General features: G+C 39.7%; 1 long non-coding RNA gene across 1 annotated transcript; it reads right to left on the bottom strand.

Moving 5' to 3' along the window:
- Positions 1–313: 313 nt before the first annotated feature.
- On the bottom strand, positions 314–1,389 carry LOC144707695 (uncharacterized). Its single transcript, XR_013582516.1, has 2 exons — positions 1,210–1,389; positions 314–760 (listed from the first exon to the last, which is right to left on the bottom strand). It is a non-coding gene; the product is annotated as an uncharacterized LOC144707695 (long non-coding RNA).
- Positions 1,390–6,036: the final 4,647 nt, after the last annotated feature.

Genomic DNA, 6,036 nt, shown 5'->3' with positions numbered 1-6,036 from the left:
AAGCTTATGAATGCATTCTCACTTATGAAGAGGAAAGAGACATATGATCTAAAATAAATCATTATGCTTGTGGGTTCTTGATCACATATATTTGTGTTAACGATATACACTCCTTGACAGCCCACTCTACCTCACTCTTAGTTGGTATTCTAAGCTCTAAATTTTCAATCTTTGTTGCCTTACCCTCCTGGATTCCCTTGTGGTACGTCTCCTTAAACTAAACAGCATAAGCTTTCCTTAAGTTTTTCCGAATCTCACGTTGGTCTCAGTCTTGACCTTCTCAATTGCTTGAATTTTTAGATTGGACGGTGCATAAATTGATAATTAAACTTCAATAAAAAGCTATTCTTTCACTCTATCTATGTCTCTTTCGACCTGATAATTTCATACCCCTTTTTTATAGTACACCAACAGTAGCACAACTATCATGCATCTCCACAATTATAGCATCAAGATACAACCTCCCAAGTCTTCTCAAGACATTTCTTATTCGTCACGCGTGGAATGAGAATATTTATTATTCATTTGTTTCCCTGGTGGAGAGCAAGCGCCCAGACTGCTGTCTTTGAGGCAGCCTAGCCGCAGCAACGAACGCAGAAGCTGAAGAGAAGGAAGCAGCAGCGAGAGCAGCAGGCCATGGTGTTGTACGTAACCCTGGTTAATCTGCAGCAGCGAGTACATCTCCCATCGTTGCTTAGGCTGCAGCACCTACTGCAGCATCTTCCAGTCATAATACTACCCTCGTATTCCACCAGAGATACTGAAAGACGTGGGAGGAGTCAGTGAAAAATATTAAATGTAGCTACGTAGATATACCTGCAAAGAGTTAGATATAGAGGTAAATAAACCAATATGTCACATTACTAAATATTTTCAGGAAATTCCATACGGGTATCTTGAAAGATACATATCAAGATTCCTTTATGAAATGAAAACTTCAGATAGTTGATAATTGGTGGAATAATCAAGAGCGACCCTAGTAAGAAATTGTATCCGCGTGTACACAATCTATGTAGCAGTTAGATATATTTTAGCGAATGTTACAATATCGCAGATCAGAAAATATATGGGTAGTGATCAGCTCATTAAAGTAAAAGAAAATTCATGAAAATATAATTGTTCTTGGAATTATGAACGACACAGAGAAGAAATTGTATCAGCGTCGTTAGTAAACATAAGGGCTGTAAGAGAGTCAGATAGCGAGCTAACGAGCAATAGCGGGGTTTGGAAGCAGCATTAAGGCAGTCAGGAGAACAAGTGACAGAAAGGCGAGAGGACGCTTTGCCATTTCGGCGTTGTAATTGGCCAGTCGATAGCTGCTCCTATTCAGCTTCTTTAGCAATGTTCTATATATAAGTTCTCAAGATGCGGTGATCTGTGTAGCGCTGTGCTTATCCACCCAGGAAGAGGTACATAAAGTCAACATTTTTTTGGCGTATATATTCAATTTTTTCAGTTTTTTTAATCCCCGTTCATTGGTTATTGGAGAGCACTAGGATTTCACAACGCAAAAAAAAATCATCTACCTGTAGACAGAGTCTTAGACCTGAATAACTAACTTAGACTAATTCTAGCTAAGGGTTGGAAATATCGCTTTAAGTCCCTCGAATGAATACAAAGAAAAACGTTCCTATCAAAACAAAACAACAAAAACACAAAGGCCTCCAGCCTGCCAAATCCGACGGTAAAGGCGAAATTTTTGTTTTATCTAGACGTTGCCCTTTCTAACTCGTATTATTAGAGAAATTCCGACGATAATTGCTGGTGTACAATGATTGTTTTCTCTAATACGCAACCGGATAAGCACAAAATGATATAGGACGCGGAGGCCAATTATTTGCATTTAAAAAGCTTTCGAGAACAGAATATCCTGCTAAGGACATTTAAAGAGGGAATGTCTCTTTCAGGATCAAGGACATTTGAGGCACCGTTAAAAAATGGAGTGTTACTTTCAGTAGTCGGATGAGCTCAAAAATAGTTGGGCCATAAATAAAGTTATTAAAGAAAGATCGATACATCGATCTCAGAAAAGGATGATGGAGATTTTAATCCTATCTACACGTACTCCTAACCTTCTATGCGTAATCCTATCAATGGTTGTGATAATGATGGAGATTTCCCTTGTCCATGGTGGCAACCGCTGGAAAACCAAGAAGATAAGAAGTTGGGCAAAGTAGGTATAGATGAAAAGATCTCTCACGAGAAATAGTAGTAGTAGTAGTTGTTGTTGTTGTAGTAGTAGTAGAAGAAGAAGAAGAAGAAGAAGAAGAATGGAGATAGAGAAGGAGAGATAACACAAGCCAGTCAAGATAATGAAGAAGATCATGATTCAGCACCTTAGTCTTTGTTAAAACAGATGGGTTTGTATTTATGCATCATAGATTAATAGTAATGGGTAGTTAAAAATCGACATCTATAACTTGCTCTCTGGATGAAATCTTAACCGTTAAATTATCTAACGATTATGTTCGTCTATCTAGATTTAATCCTATCCCCTAGATTTGCCCTATATATATTTAATCCTAGCCATCTATATTTTCTTATATTTAATCCTGACCATCTATTTCTCATGCGAGTGTAGATACATGTTCGTTTCTTACTAGTCTAAGTTATTTAAAAACCTATTGGTAGATGAAGGTACTGGCGTGGCCTTTAACCCTCTAATAAAGACAGATACAGGATAGTTTGCTAGATATCTTAAATCCTCCAGTCATAAGGTTATATGTTGGTTCATATTTATTATCTCGTATGTCATATATGTTTAATCTTCTTTACTAGTCTATTTTTTACTAAAAATTCTATTGATCGGAATGGTGTTTAATGTTTCGGAGACAAGTCTGATGTGCTGGAGTTGAACTCCTGAACTTGTTCTGCAGCGATGTCGGCAGCAATGGTGGAGGTATGTTGGCTTATTCAAACTTGACGGGAAAGTAGGAGGGACAGATGGCCTAAAATCCTTTATTTTCTCTTCCACTCCGTACATTTCCTCCTTGTTTTTCTTTCTTTCATGGCAAGGCAGTTACAACCAAGCCATTGCTTTTGCTCTATAAATGACCAACTTTGTATGTTTTTTTTCTACACGGGAATGCCATATCAAATTTTTTGTTCAATGCTTTAGCTCTCTCTTTCTATCTTCATTCTTCTAGTTGTGAGTGGGTGTGAGACCTGCCAACAATTGGTATCAGAGCCCTGTTATTGATCCAAGAAGAAGGGAGAAGCCACCATGACACCCAAGAGGAGTCAAGCTGCATCTCAAGCTGATGATGCATCACCTACGGAGGGAAAAGTCATGACTTCTACTGCAATGACCGTCAAGTCTCAAGCTGTGCCAGGTAATAGTTTTCCTATGCTTTCGAAAACTAACTACTCGTATTGGGCAATGAGAATGGAAGTCCTTTTGGAGGCACATGGACTTTGGAATGCTGTTGAGACCAGAACAATGTCGAGGACAAAAGATCGACAAGCTTTGTCTACCATGCTTGGCGCGATCCCAGCGGGGATCACCAAGCAGCTTGATATCAAGAAAGCCGCAAAGGAGACGTGGGAAATTTTGCGCAAGAAGAATGTTAGATTCAATTCTTGAGGAAGCAATTTGAGACCATGAGTGACAATGAGACTGTTTCTGACTTTGCACGGAAGCTCTCTGAAGTTGTCACTGAGATGGGAAGTCTTGGTGAATTCATGAAGAAAAGGTCGTCGTAGCCAAATTCCAACGGCAAGTTTGATGCTATCACAACGGCAAGTGAGAAATTCACCGACATCGATACTATGACATTAGATGAAGCTGTTGGATCTCTCAAGCTCCATGAGGACAAGATCAAGGATCGTCGAGTCAAAAGAGATGAGCAGGTGCTTTTGGCCAAAGCAATGGGGAAAACCAGGAAGTACAATGGTGAAAGCTCTCATGGAAGATGTCAAGGTCATGAAAGAGGACATGGCGGAAGAGGTTATGATAACGATGACGAAGAGAAACTCCGCGACAAGTCCAAGGTGAGATGTTACAATTGTGAAAAACATGGAAATTTTGCTTATGAATGTCGTATAGACAAGGAGGAGAGGACCAACGTTGCTGATGTTGATGAGAAGGAACCATCAGCACTTCTTATGGCAGTTTTTGAAGGTCCTAATGATGTTCTTCTCCAAGGAGTTAAAGAGGAGCAGTTAGAAGAAGGGATGTGGTATCTAGACACCGGAGCAAGCAATCATATGACAGGTGATCGAAGTTTCTTCCAAGAGCTAAATCAATATGCTGCTGGTTGTGTAAGATTTGAAGATGGGTCTACGACGAAGAATTGTGGAAGAGGAAGCATTCTCTTGGAGTGTCAAGATGGAGGACAAATGAAGCTGGGTAATGTCCTATATATTCCAAGATTAAAATATAATATTTTGAGTCTTGATAGTTGGATGAACAAGGATGTAAGACGACGATGGAGGCAGGCTTTCTCTTTATTTATGATTAGCAAGGGCGTCTCTTAGTAAAGGTGAAGAAGACTAGAGGGCGTCTCTACTTGCTGAAGTTGAATCCTGTGTTAAGTTGTATGGTTGTAGAGAGAAATATAGATTTGGCTTGGACATGGCATAGGAGGTATATACATTTGAATTTTGAATCCTTGAAGAAGTTATGATCGCAGGAGATTATGAAGGGCCTTCCTCAACTTGAAATCCCAGATCATCTCTATAGAGATTGTCTTGCTAGCAAGCAGCATATACGTACATTTCTTCCTACAACATCATTCAGGGCTAACCAGCCTTTGGAGCTTGTTCATGATGACATATGTGGACCAATATCACCTGCCACTTTCGGAGGAAGAAGGTATTTTTTGTTGCTGGTTGATGATTATTATAGACTGATGTGGGTTTCAATTCTAATGGAGAAAAGTGAGGCCATTCAAGCTTTTGTATAATTCAAGGATCTTGCTTAGGCTGAGAAAGGCATGAATATAAGATGCCTCAAAATTGATCAAGGGGAGGAATTCACTTCCTCTGAATTCTCATCCTTTTGTGCTGAAAATGGAATCAAGCGACAATTCTCAGCTCCGTACTCTCCGCAGCAGAATGGCGTGGTTGAAAGAAGAAACAGAAATGTTATGGGCATGGTAAGAAGCATGTTGAAGGAGAATCATCTACCTCATGAGCTTTGGGGTGAGGCAGTAATCACTTGTGTTCACATTTTAAATTGTTTTCCTACTAAATGTCTAGATGGAGTCAATCCTCATGAAGTTTGGACAGGGATTAAGCCAAACATTGAACACTTGAGAGTGTTTGGTTCTCTTGTCCATGTGAAGGTGTTGGGAGAAAGATTGAAGAAACTAGATGATAGAAGCAGACCTATGGTTTTTATTGGATATGTGACTGGTACTAAAGCTTATAAATTATATGACCCTGAGACAAAGAAGCTCCATGTCAGTAGAGATGTTATATTTGAAGAAGATAGTCATTGGGATTGGAAGATGCAGGATGATCATGAAGATGGAGGTACATTCTCATTTCCAATTTCTACTCATCATTCTGATGTGGATGATGGTCAGGTCTACCATATGATGCCAGAAAACCAGCCTGAAGTTGATGACGAAGCTCTAGCTGTGGTCATCTAACCATAGAGGAAGATTCCCTGAGAAGATTCAGAAATGTTGAAGAAGTATATGATAATTCTGAAGAAATCGACATTGATCCTGTAGAGTTACATTTTACTCAGGAGGAGCCTGCCATTTATCATGAAGCTACAAAGCTAGAAGTATGGAGCCGTCCTATGAAAGAAGAAATGGAAGTTATTGAGAAGAATGACACTTGGGTGATGGTCTCTCCACCACCTAGTTGTATACCCATCGGCCTCAAGTGGGTATTCAAGGTGAAGAGGAACCCTCAAGGGGATGTGATCATGCACAAAGCAAGGTTAGTGGCAAAGGGTTATGTTCAGAAGCATGGCATTGACTATGAAGAAGTCTTTGCACCAGTTGCACAAATAGAGACCATTCGCGTACTAATATCTCTTGCAGCACAAGGAGGTTGGCTTGTTCATCATTTAGATGTCAAGTG

Source organism: Wolffia australiana, chromosome 9 (assembly GCF_029677425.1).
Source record: "Wolffia australiana isolate 7733 chromosome 9, ASM2967742v1".
NCBI classification, from domain to species: Eukaryota; Viridiplantae; Streptophyta; class Magnoliopsida; order Alismatales; family Araceae; genus Wolffia; species Wolffia australiana.
The sequence above is the reverse complement of the archived record's forward strand: the minus strand, read 5'-3'. Positions and strand labels throughout refer to the sequence as shown.